This window comes from Mesocricetus auratus, unplaced genomic scaffold (assembly GCF_017639785.1).
Source record: "Mesocricetus auratus isolate SY011 unplaced genomic scaffold, BCM_Maur_2.0 Super-Scaffold_100027, whole genome shotgun sequence".
Taxonomy (NCBI): domain Eukaryota; kingdom Metazoa; phylum Chordata; class Mammalia; order Rodentia; family Cricetidae; genus Mesocricetus; species Mesocricetus auratus.
The window spans coordinates 19,313,681-19,332,610 of NW_024429208.1; positions in this window are offsets into that span (position 1 = coordinate 19,313,681).

The following is an 18,930-nucleotide window of genomic DNA, read 5'->3' on the forward strand; positions in this document are numbered from 1 at the left end:
TAAATATCTTCACCATAATATAGTTTGGTTGTGTAAATAGACTACATTCTATCATAAGTAAGTCAACATAAAGAGAAAACAGGAATTGAGTTTAACAGTTTTTGTCAAAAAAGAGTCATTCTTGCATTTCCACTTATCAATATGATTTAGATTTCATGAGAGTCAATCAAACTGGGGTGTTCTGTGTATAGCTAAAAGGTTCAACATACTTGGCAACCTTTATATTATATGCAAAATGCAGTATATTTTTAGTGAAACTTGTGAAGGACAAACCAATGCAATTATAATAATATTAATTCACACACCTAAGAACACCTGATTTTTGACAAAGAAGCTAAATGTATACAATGGAAAAAATGAAGCATATTCAACAAATGGTGGAGGAATTACTGGATGCACACATGTAGAAGATTGCAGATAGATCCATATCTATTCCCATCCATAAAATTTAAGTGTAAATGGATCAAAGACCTCAACATAAATTCAATCACACTGAACCTCTTAGAAGAGAAAGTGGGAAGTATCCCTGAATGAATTGACATACTGAGCTCAACAAGTAATAAATGGGACTTCCTGAAACTTAGAAGCTTCTATAAGTTAAAGGACACAGTCCACAAACAAAACTCTTCCTTACAGAATGGGAAAAGCCTTAACCAACCACACATCTAACAAAGAGCTGGTCTCTAAAATATACAAAGAACTCAAGAAGTTAGTCACCAAAGCACCAAATAATCCAATTAAATAGTGGGGGTACAGATCTAAATAGAGAATTCTCAATAGAGGGGTCTAAATGACAGACACTTAAGAAATTGCACTATGTTCATAGCAGCATTATTTGTAGTAGCCAGAACCTAGAAGCAACCTAGATGCCCCTCAACTGAAGAGTGGATAGAGAAAATGTGGTACATTTGCACAATGGAGTACTATTCAGTGGAATGGAATCTTGAAATTTGCAGGCAAATGGATGGCACTAGAAGAAACCATATTGAGTGAGGTAACCCAGTCATAAAAAGAGAAACATGGTTTGTACTCACTCATTTATGGATTTTAGACATGAATCAGGGGAGTGCCAGCATACAATCCCACTGCCAGAGAGTCTAGGAAACAGAATCTTCATCCAGCAACTGATGAAAGCAGAGGCAGACAACCACAGATAAACACTGAACTGAACTCCCGGAATCCAGTGTCAGAAAGAGAGAACTGATGAGCAAAGGAGTTAAGAGTGGGTTGGTTTAACCCAAAGAAACAGTTGGCCTGAACAAGGGGGAGCTCTTGGACTCCAGATTGATGGCTGTGTGGAAAGCATGGGACTCACCCAGACCCCCTGAATGTGGGTGTCAGTAAGGAGGCCTAGGTAATCTATGGGGCCTTGGGTAGTATTTATCCCTGGCGTACAAATAGACTTTGTTTGCCCATGCCACAATATGGGAGGCTCTCTCAGTCGGGACACTTGTGGGAGAGCCTAGGCCCTGCCATGGATGAAATGACCATTACTGGAGATCCACCATTGAGTGCCTCACCCTCCTTGGGGATAGGAGTGAAGATTGGGTGGCGGACTGGGGGAGGGAGCTGGGATTGACATGTGAAACAAGATTATTTCTAACCTAAATAAAAAATAATAAAAAAGAGAAATTGCTCAACATCCTTAACCATCAAAGAAATGCAAGTCAGAACAACTCTGAGATATCATAATACACCTGTAAGAATAGATAAAGTAAAAAATACCAATGATAGTTTATGATGGAGAGGATGTAGAGAAAGGAGAATACCCCTTAATTGATGGTGGGAATGCATTTCTACTCATAAGCATATATCCAAAGGATATACATTCATACCACAAGGACATGTGTTCAACTACATTCATAACAGCATTATTTATAGTAGGCAGAAACTGGAAGCAACCTAGATGCCCCCAAAACCAAAGAATGAGTAAAGAATATGTGGTACATTTACACAATGGAGTACTACTCAGTGGGAAAAAACAATGAAATCTTGAAATTCACAGGCAAATGGATGGAACTAGAAGAAACCATCCTGAGTGAGGTAACCCAGACACAGAAAGGAATATATGGTATATACTGTCTCATAAGTGTATATCAGACATAGAGCAAAGGATAAGCAGCTTACAATCCACAACCCCAGAGAAGCCGGAAAACAAGGAGGAACCTAGGAGAGACATACATGGACCCCAAACCCCAGAGAAGGTGAAAGAGACAAGATCTCTTGAGTGAATTGGGAGCACAGGAGGAGGGGAGTGAGGAATGAGAAAGAGGAGGTGAGAAGATGAATAGGGGGAGAACATCAGGGATCAGGAAGGTCAAGTTGAGGGAAGAACGGAGGAGAGCATGGACAGAGATACCTCAATAGAGGGAGCCATTATAGGTTTAAAGAGAAAGCTGGCACTAGGGAAACCTCCAGGGATTCACAAGAAACCTCCAGGGACCCCAACTAAGAATCTAAGCAATAGCGGAGAGATTACCTTAAATATTATAACCTTTATCTAGTAGCTAATGGAAACAGAGGCAGATACCCACAGCTAAGCACTGAGCTGAATTCCTAGAATCCAGTTGTAGAGAGGGAGGAGTGATGAGCAAAGGAGTCAAGACTATGCTGGGGAAACCCACAGAAGCAGCTGACCTGAGCAGTGGGCGCTCAAGGACCTCAAAATGACAACTGGGGACCTAGCATAAGACCAAACCTGCCCCCTGAACATCTGTGTCTGTTGGGAGGCCTGATAGTCTATGGGTCTCTTGTCAGTGGAACCTGTTTTTATCCCTAGTGCAAAAATGGGCTTTGGGTGCCCATTCCCTGTGGAGGGATATTCTTTAAAACTAGATATAGGGGGTGGGCCTACATCCTGCCTCAAAATGTGTCAGACTTTGATGATCCCCTCATGGGAGTCCTCCCCCTCCCTGGGGAGTGGATGAGGCATGGGTGTTTGGGAGGATGAGAGGAAGAAGGAACTGGGATTGGTATGTAAAACAAGATTGTTTCTAACTTAAATAAAAATTAATTTATAAAAGATAAAGTCAACAATTAATTAACTGAAGTTCAGAAATATTTTTCCATCATAGACTTTGGACCGAATATTATGAAATATTCTCTGACTTCTCCAAAGAGTCACGAGCTCAGGCTAGACCACTGACTTTACAGCAGACATACTGTAGAGGATAAAACAGAGCAACTGTCATGTCTATGTTACAACTGATATGTTCCAACTATTTTAACTATTTCGTTTCCAAGGGGAAGTAGTTACTAGAGAACAAAACAAGCACTCCTGTTATTTGCCTGGAAAGTATACTAGACACACAGAATGGGTATTTCATATCTCACCTTTGAAGAAATCCTACAGATTAAAAGAATCAAACAAAGTAAACAGGACCTGATTTAATTGTTCCTCACACCTGCTTATCTTTATTGATCTTCTGTTATTGACTTTTGCTTCAAAAATATTTATATTTACAAAATCAAAAGCATATCAGTGTACTTCTTTCTCTATGATGAAGTAGAATTTTGATAAGAGTAACATCTAACCCTAGAACATAAATTGAACATAAATTTTAGAGAACCAATATAATTGTAAAAACTAAAATAATTTTGTTTTGTTTTTACGAGACAGGGTTTCTCTGTATTGTTTTGGAGGCTGTCGGTCCAGCCTAGCCTCGAACTCACAGAGATCCGCCTGCCTCTGCCTCCCGAGTACTGGGATTAAAGGTGTGCGCCACCACAGCCCGGCAAACTAAAATCATTTTAAATGTTTGCAACACAAATTCTAACAATTCTCTGAATTTTTGCTAGAAAAAAAAACAAATTGTTCTTTCTCATCTATGTACTCCACTTGAATTTTTGTAGCTTTTTTGGTCTACTCTGCTTATCAACCTAAAGTACAAATGACAGTGTACTAAGGATATGGTGTAGACACTTATTTATAAGCATAAGTTCATATAATCTCTTCTGCCAGTTGTGATTTTAAATATCTGTTAAATCTGTTCAATATTTTTAAAGATTTATTTACTTTTATTTGTGTGTGTGTGTGTGTGTGGGTACACACACGCATGTAGATATGTACACGTGTGTGCAGGAGCCTAAGGACACTAGCCAAAGGCATTGAATCCCTTGACCCTGCGCTTACAGTCCTCTTTTCTTTTCATACCTTCAGATAATTGAATGAGGCCAGCACACAGCGATCGAATGTTGATCCAATCTCAAGCACACTCATTCAGAGTAACATTGAATGAAATGACAGGGTACTCCTTGGCCTCAACAGTTTAATGTACAATATCTTCTATAGCAACTTGTCATGACTTCAGACATCCTCTGCCTCACCTGGCAGAAATCAAAGAAGGAGGATATAGAGGACAAAGTCCTTCATGCTACCAATGACAACATCCATTTTTGGTATGCTACTACAACTCTGAATTTAGAATTCAACAACAATCTTTTATCCTGTCAGTCATCAGAGGCAGGCAGCAACAGGTGATAAACCTCATTAAAACACCTGTCTGCTGCTCAAGGCAGAATTTAAATTGACTCAGTCCCTCTTATAGATTCTCTTTTACTGGTATTTATTTCGTATTTGTTTTTCCTAAATTTGCATAGCAAATTTAAGTGAGAGAAAAGTTCTGAGGGAACTTTCATTCTCTAAGGAAAACTAGAGATTTCAGTGTATTGCTATGGTCAGTTGACACATGAGAGTCATTCTTTTTTTCTCATAAATTACCAGTGACACACCTATTCCTTTTTGCCATCACTGTGCATATTATATATGTATGTGTTTGCATGTATGTATTAAATTCATGTAGATGTTTTCATCTGTATATATGTGGTGGTATTTTGCTTGTACCAATAAAGCCAGTTTAGGGATTTAGAGAGGGAGCAAGTCACAGCACACCTTACCTCCTTAGTGTCTCAGCAGACAAGAGATAGATTTCCGGTTTCTCCCTACTTATATCCTGTTTCTGCCTAGCTTCCTCACTTCCTGTCTGCCTGTACAGACCTCTATGGTTAGCTAGTGGCTAGCTTCATTCTCTGACCTCCTAACAGGCTTTATTTTGTACAAGCAAGATATCACCACATATATGTTTATATAATCTCATTCCATAATATAGCTATATGTAATTCAATGAGATTCCCAATGGGGGCATTACAAAGTTTATTATTTTCTGATAATGAAGCTAAACCGTACAAAAGTTACAGTAAAATAAAAGTTATAAAACACATGATTTGGACTGCATACACAAAATCCTGGATGATATATGAATCTCTATTCTTAGAGAATAACAATAAACTTATTTTAGGATTTAAAATCATTACAGAATTCATTATAGAAATTAATTATTTTTAGGCTGGAGTGATGGCTCATCTCTTAAAGGCTAGGCTCAAAGCAATAAAAAATAAAAATTTATTGTCATATTTATTTTTAATAATGTCTTATGTCACCAAAAACACTCCCCATAAAGAACCCAGTAGAAAGGGTCATTTCCTTCAAGCCCACAATATCACTAATATTATTCTACCTGCATTGGAAGGCAAGCATACACTACAATGAATAATTCTGATATTTATTTTGTTCCTAACACTATGTTGTTATTGAGACTATCTCATCTCTTCTCAATCACTCAAAAGAAATGTATTGACTGGAACCCCCCTCCCCCAGAAACAAAAATCGATAGCTGTTTGGAAGATAAAGAGATGCAGTTCAGGTTAGTATCTGATTTTAGAATGCTTGCTAGAAAACCCAGAAACTCAAAAATTCTTTCTGTGCTGAGTTTACAGGTTTACTCGACTTTCAGAATCCAAAATACTAACTTTGGCAATATTTGACAATTTTTTTAATTGTTGTTGTTTTCCCACTCCAATTTCTGGAATGTTCCATCTCCTCCTGGCTGCTGCATTAATAAAAAGTTCCTAAGTTTGAATTTTCTGGCACTGAGTCACTTTCCTGGGAATTCATATATTCATTTTTTTCAGAAAGGGGGAAAAGAGCACTTGCTTTTTTTTTCTGGACTAATTTTAGATTATCTGTTTTGTATCCATAACATGGTGTTTTCCCTAGGAAAGAAATAACAGACTAACATGAAAGGTCAAGGAACTGAGCATCCATTTCTGGCATGTTCTACATCCTGGTGGGAAGAAATCAGCTGGCTTCTATACTGAAGAGCTCCTCACCACACTTTGAAGATATTCAGTTATCAAAGGTGGTGCATGCCCCAGCAGTGAACTGAAGCACCGGACATGCTGCTTTGGGTGTTGCCTTTCACTTGCCTACCAGCTCTTATATGGATCACTGTGTCCTGGTTTGGCTTCACAACAAAACAGGGAACTTCACAGCATTAATCACTGATGCTCTCCCAGGGCTGAGGGTTCTCAGCCTGAGGACTACCCTTTCAAACACACTGCCTGTTTAGCATGCAGCTAGGCTTGTAACAGGACCACAGTCAGGTCACACTCAGTGTTACATGGCCCATTGGATTTTAGCTTATACTTTAGACCATGCTATCTACTTTCAATCATGTACACTTCTTACATTTAATTTAAAACAAATTTCTAGTTGGGCTGGGTTTTACATTCTAATTGTGTGTACCACAATGACTGATAACCTTGAAGCACCTATTAGATATGATATTAACTGCTGCATATAGCTGTAGTATTCCAATGTTTTTACTCATAGACTCATCTTATTGCACATAGAAGACAAAATAAAGGATCTTAAAGATGAGAACTTGCCAGTGATATAATCAGAGTCGATAATTTTTAAATGTAGGTTTTATAATCAGGTTGCCTTAGGTCAAAATCATGTCTGAAATGAAGACTGAATTAAGGTTTTTCCATCTATTCTCACCTCAGTTTCCTAATTAATAAAGAGACAGGGAAGTCATTATGCTTATTTCAATGATGTGGAATGAAGTAGATTACTAACTCTAAGGAGCATAGCAGAGTACAAGATGCTTTTTATTTTTTTTAATTATTTAAATTTTAAATAGCTTGTTTTGCATGTCAATCCCAGTTCCCTCTCCCTCCCACCCTCCCGCACCCCTCCACCATCCCCCCCTCCATCCTCCTACCCTATTGCCAATTCATTCTACATAGGGGATATCTAGAGTATGTCATTTCACTCAGGGTAAGGTCCAGGTACTCACCTAAGAGTCCAGACTAAGAGAGCATCCCTCTTTTTTTTTCTTTAATTTTCCAGTTTAAATTTAGATAAGAAACAAGGTTGCTTCACAAGTCAGTTCCAGGTCCCTCTCCCTTTCCCTTCCCTCCTCCCATGTCCTCCCCCCCAAGCCTCCTGTTATCCCCTCATTCCCCCAGGGAGGGTGAGGCCCTCCATGGGGGTGTCCATAGCCTGTCATTTCATATAGGGCAGGGCCTAGACCCTTCCCCAAAAGTTCAGGGTGAGAGTGTACCTCACATTGTTCTATGGGAGTCCAAAGTCCGTGTGTATACTTGGGATGGGTACTGATCTGCTGCCCAAGGCTCAATAGATTACCCAGGCCTCCTCACTGACACCCAGATTCAGGGGGTCTTGATCAGTCCCATGCTGAATTCCCAGGCTGATGCCTGGGATTCAAGAGTTAACTTTTGTCTGGTCAGCTGTTTCTGGGGTTTAAACCAGCCCAGTCTTAATCCCTTTGATCATCAGTCCTCCCTCTCTGTTACTGGCTTTCTTAAGTTCAGCTCAGTACTTAACCGAGGGAGTCTGCCTCTTCTTCGATCAGCTACTAAATGAAGTTTCTGTTTCCCAGACTCTCTGGCCATAGAATTGTAGGCTCACACTCCCCAGGTCTATGTCTAAAATCCATATATGAGAGAGTATATGCTATGTTTCTCTTTTTGTGACTGGGTTACCTCACTCAGGATGGTTTCTTCTAGTGTCATCCATTTGCCTGTGAATCTCATGATTCCATTATTTTTTTCTGCTGAATAGTACTCCATTGTGTAGATGTACCACATTTTCTCTATCCACTCTTTGGTTGAGGGACATCTAGGTTGCTTCCAAGTTCTGGCTATTACAAATAAAGCTGCTATGAACATAGTGGAACAGACATCTTTGTTGTATGAATGGGCATCTTTTGGATATATGCCTAAGAGTGGAGTTGCTGGGTCTTGTGGTAGGTTTATTCCCATTTTTCTGAGGAATCTCCATACTGCTTTCCAAAGTGGCTGAACCAGTTGGCCCTCCCACCAGCAGTAGAGGAGTGTCCCCCTTTCACCACATCCTCTCCAGCATAATTTGTCATTGGTGTTTTTGATTTTAGCCATTTTGACAGGAGTGAGATGGTATCTCAGAGTTGTTTTGATTTGCATTTCCTGGATGGCTAAGGATGTTGAGCACTTTCTCAAGTGCCTCTCAGCCATTTTAGACTCCTCTATTGAAAACTCTCTATTTAGTTCTGCAGCCCACTTTTTAATTGGGTCCTTTGATGTTTTGGAGACTTGCTTCTTGAGTTCTTTGTAAATTTTGGAGATCAACCCTCTGTCAGATGTGGGATTAGTGAATATTTTTTTCCCATTCTGTGGGCTGAGAGCATCCCGCTTTGTGTTATGGACACACAATGTCTGTTTGTATTCCAGGGATAAACACTGATCCACTGCTAAGGGCCCCATAGGTTGCCCAGGCCTCCTCACTGACTCTCACATTCAGGGGGTCTGGATCAGTCCCATGCTGGCCTCCCAGCTGTCGGTCTGGGGTCCAAGAGCTCTCCCCTGTTCAGATCAGCTGTCTCTGTTGGTTTTGCCAGCCCATTCTTTGCCAATTTGCTCATCACTCCTCTCTATCACTGGGTTCCTTGGGTTCAGTTCAGTGTTTAACTGTGGGTGTTGGCCTCTGCTTCCATCAGTCACTGGATGAAGGCTCTAGCATGGTTATATTAATCAAGGTCATTACCAGGAATGGGCATTCGAGGTGGTCTCTCCACTATTGCTTACCTTGCTAATTGGTGTCATCCCTTTAGATCACTAGAGGTCATACTGGTGCCTGATCTGTCTTCTAAACTATGATTCCCTCTTCTCCCTATTCTAACCCCCCACTCAACCTTCCTGTTCAAACATGACCTACTCTCTCTTCCTCTCCTCCCTCTGTCTTCTTCCCAGCTCCCACTCTCCCTCACCCCTCACCATGTTCCCCATCTCTTCAGAGGATCTTGCCTCATTCCTCTTCTCTTGGGTACCATGCATGAGTACAAGATGTTTTAAGAACCCAAGAAATAGGAAGAAATATTGTCACCTAAGACACGACACAAGAAGATGAACCTTCAGTATGACTAATGAAAATGAATACCAACAAGGTATCTGTAGGGAGAACAACATAGTTTCTGTCATGCCCTATATATCAAAAAATATATGACAAAATTTTGTAAAAACTCAGTGTACTCCAATATAATTAGGACAGATTTTTACTTGCTCTTTGTTTTTCTTTATCATCTAACAAGTTTTGAGAGTCTTCAGATGAGGTCAAAGGTAGTAGAGAAAGTTGGAGCGTCAGAAACAAAAAGTTGGTGTCCCTAATGTAGGCAGGGAGTACAGGGTCTAGAGAAGGAAAGCCATGGTGACTTTGAGAAACACAAAGATGACTTTTGTAGGGTATGACAGACAGAATATTGAGTATCTTAAGCAATCAGGTCATCAGCATGGCGGATAATCATTTTAACCAAGGAAGCTTTAAAAATGCTACAAAAATGGTTATCAAGGGTTATTCACATACACACACACACACACACACACACACACACACACTAAAAGATTACAGATGTTAATTTTCACAACTCATCCATTTCACTATATATGAACATACATATATTTTCCAACATTGTAATTTTTTTTTTTTTTGGTTTTTACGAGACAGGGTTTCTCTGTGTTGTTTTGTCAGTCCAGCCCGGCCTCGAACTCACAGAGACCCGCCTGCCTCTGCCTCCTGAGTGCTGGGATTAAAGGCATGTGCCACCATTTTACAACCACATGATAGTTGCTTTTGATGTGGCTATGAGTTTGCAGAATGTTGCATCCTTCTTTCAAGTATAAACATGTTAGATGAGATGATGTATTTGCTCCCACAGGAAGTTTTTGTTTGGTTTTGTTTCTGTTTTTAATCCCAGATATCCTTTCTTACCCCAAGATGTCTTCACTTATTTTAGGTTATTTACTTTGAATTAAATTGTTTTAGTTCAAAAATTTTATTTATTTGTGTGTGTGTGTGTGTGTGTGTGTTCTCAAGCACATGTGCACATCTGTTTGTCCCCATGAAGCCAAAGAGGTAGTCTGTTGAACCCTCTTGAGCTGTATGGGCATTTGAAATCCCCTGATGTGGGGGCTGGGAACTAAACTCTAGTCTTCTGCAGAGCAGCAAACATTAATTGCTGAGCCATCTCTCCTGCTCCAGAGACAGCTCTCCAGCCTTTATTCTACTGAAGCAGTATTTCTGTATTAGTAAATGGAAAAGTTTGATAGTTACATTAAAACAGGTTTTTATTTTTACATTATTAAGTATGATGATTATTGGGCAATTTCAGGTGTTTATAAGTTGAACCAAGACTTTTAGAGAATTTCAAACTTCATCCTACTTCCTTTCTCCTTTTACTTTGCATTTATTAATAATGCTTTAAGAAAATAACTCTCACAGACTCTCGTGTCAGATTGTGAAATATAGCAGATAGTAAATTCAGTCATAATGCCTGAAAAAATGCAGAAGAGTTCTTAAAACGAGACTACTGACTTGTAGGTGGCAGTGTATAATACTAAATCTTGACTGTTGTACATATTTCTGTGGAGAGTCTTCATTGTCCAAGTGCTTGTCATGCCATTTCTTAGACTTAATGCAGGAAAATAAGATGAAGATCACGGGAAAACAATCTACTAATGTGCCCTTCAGCCTTTGTCAGACATGAGATGCTGGGCAAAGCAAGATTCATCCTTTCTTAAGGGGATTTATTACTGCATGAACCCATTGTAATGTAGTTGTCCACTGTTTGCCTACAGTGAAACTTCACAAACAATGGCTTCTTGATGTTAGGAAGAGTCAACCTTTGGGTGGAGTAACCTCCATTCCTGATTATAAAATAGACAGATTACAATAGCATTTCTAAAAGGTTTTTTCAACCTCTAAGTGGATTATCACTTTAATAATAGATATGGATTTAAAACTTTTTTTTTTTTGGTTTTTATGAGACAGGGTTTCTCTGTATTGTTTTGGAGGCTGTCGGTCCAGCCTGGCCTCGAACTCACAGAGATCCGCCTGCCTCTGCCTCCTGAATGCTGGGATTAAAGGTGTGCGCCACCACCGCCCAGCCATGGATTTAAAACTTAAACAAGCCTATGGTAAGGAAACAATCTCCCTATTTTTACTTTTTACTCTATGAAGTAAAATTCAACTCTGCAATCATATTGTATACCTAATTCACTCTATCTTATGATGGGAATGAAATAGTCACAGTACTGTAATTCAATCTTTGAGGTCAAATTTTCTTGTTTTATTTTTCCAATCATAATCACTAGGAATGGAGATGGTAAAATCCATGAAGTATTCCTGAGAAAAAAACCCATTCAGATTCCTGAGAAAATATTGGCTCATTCTTTTGAAATCAGTTTACCTACACTGTCAGTTAACACATTCAAAACCTAAATTGTGCATTTATCTGCTTGTACAAAATAGCATATTAGGACCAAATTCATTTTAATTCAACTGCTATTCAAGTCATAAAAATTCAGAAAGCATAGGCATAAATTTCCCAAGCTTGTTGCCACAGAAAACTCAATTTTTGTTTAAGTAAACACACAGAAGGCATAAGCATGCCAGCAGAGCTGTTTAAAACACTCGAATTAAAATAAAAAGTTCTCGAAAGTACCTTTTAAAAGAAAGGTTTCTGGTAGGCTTGTCATAGCTAGCACACTATCAGCTCTGCTCCTATACCTGAATGTAAATGAAAGGAAGAGATTGATATCATCTATATTGTGACTTAATTCATGCTTCTCGTGCTTTCAGACTGCTTTCCCTCAGTGACTACAAAATAATAATAGTTATAAACAATCTAGGAGTTGTTTATAAAGCATTGTATTTAGAAAATCCATTCTAAAGCATAACTTAATGTAGTCTTACAAACAACTCTTTAATGTTAAATTTATCTTCAGATTACAGTTTGTGTTTTTCTCTTCTAAAATAATTGTTTGTGTGTTATTTAGTAAGAACAATTTTATCTGCTACTTCTCAGGAGTCTCTGAAGTAAGAGCAATTCAAATAAAGTATTCTGTTTAATGACCAGAAATCTTTTTGAATACTGTAAGCAAAATTGGAGCTTAAAAATAAACCTTTCACAGGCATTAGTTGGGTTAAAGTTTATTTTTCTTCCTTTTCCATTCCAAAATAATATTTTATGTATATTGAGGATAAAGTGAAAAAGACCAGAATAATGATGAGTTTTGAATAACTTGTATTATAGTCTGTATGTAGCTGAATAATATCTCTGAATGTTTATAATTTGTCAAATGGCTTTACCATCAACCAAAGTTTCCATCTGTAAGAGGTCACCTATTTACTCTAGATGTGTATGCGAATCTTTCCTTCAGCATGCTCTTATATGTATGGTATATGTGTACACATCGATTCTTCTGCATCCTCTTTGGAGTATGAACATTCATTCTTCTGCATGCTGTTGTATGTATATGTATGCATACTAATTTTTCCACATGTTTTGTATGTATGAAGAGAAGCCATGATCGTGGCAATTCTTATAATGGAAAACATTTAATTGGGATTGGCTTACAGCTTCAGATGTCTGGAAGCATGGCAGCATACAGTCAGACATAGTGCTGGAGAAGGACCTGAGAGTTCTACATTCAGATCATTAAGCAGCACAGAGGAAAAGCATCAGCCTCTAGGTTTGGTTTTGAGCTCAAAGCCCACCCCAAAGCTACATATACTCCAAAAAGGCCACACCTCATAATAGTGCCACTCACTATAAGGCTATGGAGGCCATTTTATTTCAAACCACCACAGTATATGGGGCATATCCATTCTTCTCTATGCTGCTATGAGGAGCAAAAGCTGTCTGTAGACCATAGGAGCTTCAGACAGTGTATGTATTGGAAATCAGGTAGTGGTAACATCAGTATGTTTTAAGACATTGAGTCTTAAAAACTTGGATCTGAGCAGTGAAGATCTCTACATTGTTTTGGTCTTTTAAATGTACTTATGGTGTTGTGAAAATATCTTCAGGTATCAATAATTATTTCTGATTAACTCAAGTTCATTTTAGATTCATAAAACAAGGCTTGATAATGCTAGTGGAACTAAGTTCATTAACAAGCCATGGTCTTCTGATAGCAACCCTGTTATGTTAGGACTTTAAAACGATTATGACTCAAGACATCAAGTGAGTATCTCTGTGGCTAGCTGGGAAATTCTACTACATTGTAAGATGTGTAAGCTTCTCTACCAAAGAGGCTGCAACTGCATGTTGGTTCATTCAGTTTTCTCTAGTCTGCATCTTCTATTGTAACACTTACTAGTTTTGTGCTAATTTTGGCATATGTCTTTATGGTTAATTATGCTGCACTTCTAAAAGCAATAGTCACTGGCAGGCTAGACAATGTAAAGTTTAGACTTCCTCATTGCAAAACGTGAAAAGAACAGCTAAGAGATCACCATGGCCTTTCTGAAGGGACAAATCAGAAACAGAAAATTATGGTTGAAGTCATTACTGATAACCTAGTTAGAAAATTCTAGGCAGATCAGATGGTAAAGTGATTTGAAATAGGATTTCCAAAGCAGGTAAATCATTATGATTGAGTGAGTGCATGGTGAAGTAATGGTTTAGCATAGATGAACACAGCTAGGGGAAAAGTGTGCAAGTTAGCCTTTTAGGTAAAAAAATTCTTTATGAGCTTCCATTTTACTATGAAAGCAAATTGCTATCTGCAATAAATCTATCTTGGCATTTCCTGAAGCAAAACTACAGTTATTGATTGCTGAGACCTTTATCTTTCTCCGGAAAGACATGCTTGAAACAATTATATTATGCAAGCATATGGTAATGTATGGTCCAGCACAAGTCCTATTGAAATTGGCAGAAAATTCAGTGGATGTCATGAAACTCCTCAATAATGTGGCCAGGGACTCAATTACAGCTCATCATTAGACAAGAGACTCCAGTGTTTTTTTTTAAAGGATCATAGTTTAATCCTTAAAAGAAAATTTAAAGGAAGTAAGAATTGAGCAGCATATGGTTCATTGTAATTACATTGTAAAAAAATGAACAAAAATTAAGACTCAGATATTCAGTCAACTAGGATGATGTAGAATACATTATCATACAAAACCATGTCTCCCTACTTTGTCTCCCAACATAACATTGTAGTTAAGACATGGGAGTTAATTATCACAAAATGATTTATTTTAAAACTGATAATTATACAATGGAAAAAAGAAGGCATCATCAACAAATGGTGCTGGCATAACTGGATGTTGACATGTAGAAGATTGCAGAAAGAACCATATCTATCCATATGCACAAAACTTAAGTACAAATGGATCAAAGACCTCAACATAAATCCAGCCACACTGAGCCTCTTAGAAGAGAAAGTGAGAAGTACCCTTGAATGAATTGACATAGGAGACAACTTCCTGAACATAACACGAGTAGCACAGATACTGAGATCAACAATTAATAAATGGGACTTCCTGAACCTGAGATGCTTCTATAAGACAGAGGGCAAAGTCAACAATACAAAATGGCAGGCAGCCTACAGAATGGAAAAAGATCTTCACCAACCCCACATCTAATAGAGGGCTGATATCCAAAATATACAAAGAACTCAAGAAGCTAGTCACCAAAACACAAAAATAATCTAATTAAAATGGGGTTAAAATTTAAATAGAGAATTCTCAATATATGAATCTAAAATGACTGAAAGACACTAAGGAAATTGCTCAATATCCTTAGCCATCAGGGAAATGCAAATCACAACAACTCTTAGATACCATCTTGCCTCTGTCAGAATGGCTAAAATCACAAAAAGCAATGACAGTTTGTGCTGGAGAGGATGTGGACAAAAGGGAACACTCCTTCATTGCTGGTGGGAATGCAAACTTGTACAGTCACTTTGGAAATCAGTATGGCAATTTCTCAGAAAATGGGAATCATTCTACCTCAAGATATAGCAATTCCTCTCATAGGCATGTATCCAAAGGATGCACATTCATACCATCAGGTAATATGTTCAAGTACATTCATAACAGCATTATTTGTAATAGGCAGAACCTGGAAGCAGCCAAGATGCCCCTCAACCAAAGAATGAATAAAGAAGATGTGGTACATTTACACAAAGGAGTACTACTCAGTGGGGAAAAAATGAAATTTTGAATTTGCAGGCAAATGAATGGAACTAGAAGAAACCATCCTGAGTGAGGCAACCCAGACACAGAAAGGAAAATATGGTATGTACTCTCTGATAAGTCTATATTAGACATAGAGCAAAGGATAGCGGTCTTACAATCCACAACCCCAGAGAAGCTTGGAGGTAGGAGAAAGAGGAGGGGATAAGGGGTGGGGGAAAGTGAACATGAGGGATGAGGAAGGTCTATTTGGGGGAAGAACAGAGAAAAACAGTAAAGAAAGGGACACCTTGATAGAGGGAGCCATTGTGGGCTTAAAGAGAAATCTAGCACAAGGGAAATCTCCAGGGATCCACAGGGATGACCCCTAAACAACAGTAGAGTGGCTACCTTAAATGCCCTTCCCCTATAATGAGATTGGTGACTACATTAAATACCATCCTAGAACCTTCATCTAGTAGCTGATGCAAGCAGAAACAGAAGCACAGATTCACAGCTAAGCACTGAGTTGAACTCCTTGAATTCAGTTGTAGAGAGGGAGGAGTGATAAACAAAAGGGTCAAGACCATACTGGTGAAACCCACAGAAACAGCTGACCTGAGCAAGTGGAAGCTCACAGACCACCTGTCTGACAGCTGGGTAACTAGCATAAGACCAAACCAGGACCCCTGACTGTGGGTGTCAGTTTGGGGGCTTGGACAGTCTATGGCACCTATGTCAGTGGAACCAGTATTTGTCCCTAGTGCAAAAACGGGCTTTGGGTGCCCATTTCCTGTGGAGGGATACTCGCTCACCCTAGATACATGGGGAAGGAGCAAATCATCACATGAAGAAAGTATAAAGGAACATGAATTCATAAGTCAGAAAAAAATAAGACAAAGAAAGGATATATGGAGTATCCAAAATTAGTACTGAAAAATCTGGCAAGAGATTAAGTCCATAGATAAAACACACTAGAATGGGAAATTAACCCAAACATGGAAATAAGCAGTTATAAATTCTGTATTACAAATTTAACTGTATAAATTTTAAAAGAGTGTTGCAAATTGTTAAAAAAAAGTAAATAATGACTCCACAATGCAACAGCATCTTAAGTATTTAAGTTCAAAGGAGGAAACAGTTCTCTGTGTGGGGACAGTCACAGAATCTTACTATGTAGCCTTGGCTGTAATCCTCAATTTTGTATGTGTGGACAGATTCTCACTATTTAGCCCAGGCTGCAGTCCTCAACACTGTGTGTATGAACAGAGTCTCACTATGTAGCCCAGGCTGCAATCTTCCATCCCATAATCTCAGAGTCTAACTATGTAACCTTGGCTGCAATTCTCCACCTTGGTGCCTCAGATTCCTTAGTTCTAGAATGACAGATAAATACTTTCATGTCCAGCTATTCCTTCTTTTTGCTATTGTAAAATGTTTAGTAAAACTAAAATTAGGAATCCATGAAGACATAAAGTTTCAATTAGCTAAAAAAATAAGTAATAATGGAGGATCATAAGCATATTAGGCTGGTGAGATAGCTCAGTGATTAAAAGCACATATTGTTTTTGCAGAGGACCTGAGGTTGGTTCCAGAATCCATTATTTTTGTGTGAGTAGCAACTACCTTTAACTCCAGTTTCAGGGAATCTCATAGCCACTCTGATGTACATGGCCCCACACAGAAATAAAAATATTTTTTACTATAAAATGTTCATGTCTATGTCAGTTAGCTTTATAGACTGAATTGCCATGTGGTATAGTATATATAGATCTTAAATAAATTAAAAAGTAGCACAATTATGAATAACAAAGGTCTCTGTCTAGAACCTTTTGAAATTTAGTTTGCATTGAGATTTCTACCCAAAAAGGCATATCTACATCAGCATTCCAAATTATTTCATACATTCAGGATTTCTTGAAATGTGGCCATGAATTGTAGCCATGAAATGTGGAGAGTTAGAGTACAATTAAGGATGATTTATGTATCAGATCCTTTTCTGTTTCTGTGATGAGATATCCTGACACAAAGCAAGGAATTGAAGAAATAGCTTGTTTTAGTACTAGAATCCACCATGGCACGGCAGGGAGCCTGTGCTAGCAGGAATTTAGACTGGCCTGGCAGTCAGGAAGCACAGAGATCACATTTCATTCATGCACAAGGAACAGAGAGAACAAGAAGTGGATTCTGGTTATAAAATCTCAAGCTGAAATTTTACTGGAACTTTCTCAAGCAAGGCTCCACATCCTAATGAGTCCCTAAGCCCCACAGACAGCGCCACCTACTGGGCACCAACTGTTCAAACACATGAGCCCAAGGGGGACATTACTCATTCAGATCCCAACCTTATAATAATTATTAAAATTGGTAAGTATGATAAGTATGCCATCTAACACTAGTATCACATATTTATATCAAAACCTTCTAGTGGTAACAAATTAAGGAAATATAAAACTTACAATAATTAGAACGACAAAGCTGTCCTTTTATTTCAAGCATGGCAATTATGTATTCAGTCCCATCAGAAACTTGTGTGCTGAAACCAATAACTTACTGGAAATAATATGTCTAATTAACACCTGGATGGAAGCTTAATGTGTAAAAACAATAGTTTTCATGTTTCCCAGTAAACAAAAGAGATAATAAAATAGATAGGGAAGACATTCTATTGACAGTCTTAGTGAATAATCTAAAAACAAAACAAAACAACAAAAACCAGTCTCTGACAGCAGTGTACAGAAAATGCATAATGAAATACTTCTAAAAATAAATATGTAATAAATGAAATGGCATAATATGCTCGTGTAAACAACGGATTTGTACAAAGGTAATAATTAGTCAAAATCTGGTTAAGTCTTAATAGAATTTTAATTAAAATTCTGATAACATCTAGTTGAAAAATTCAAATGTGTTTCTTAAATTAAAAATGAGATTAGAACAAATTGGAAAAATTCCAAGCAAATTAAAGACATTAACGGTGATCGTCACATTTCAAGATAATACAACATTTTACATACCTTTAGCAATTAATAGATTGAGTGCAGTGCTGAAATCAGCCTGTAAGATATCAATGAACTGAATAATCAGACTTGCAGAGAAAAATCCGAGTTGATCATGACCTGGTATGTTCTTTGAGATTGCACTAGGAATGATGATTTTATCCTACTCTTTGGAAGAACAAGGAAAAGAGATAATTACCTGTGATTTGGTCCAGCAGATCTCTGTGAATTCCAGGACAGCCATGGCTAGAGAGGGAGACCCTGCCTCAAAACAAGCCACCCCACAACAACAAAATCATTATTTCTGTTGTGGTGGCTGGCTTTTCATTAGCATTGACTTAAGCTGAGTAAATACATTCTGTGAAGGCATTTAGAGATACATTCTTATACATCACATTCCTCCAGGAATGACAGATCCATTGCCTTCCTTTATTCCTAAAACTCCAGTGACTCCCCAGGAGATATGCACAAGAATGGATCCACTAACAGTCCCTCATGGAAAAGGGGTGGACTCCACAGTAAGCATTCCTCCTTGAAGACTTGTAAGTAGTTATGGTTGCTAGAAGATAAAGAGGATTCCTTTTTTTCAGTTCTATAGTATCTCAGAGGAGTCCCATTTTCCCATAA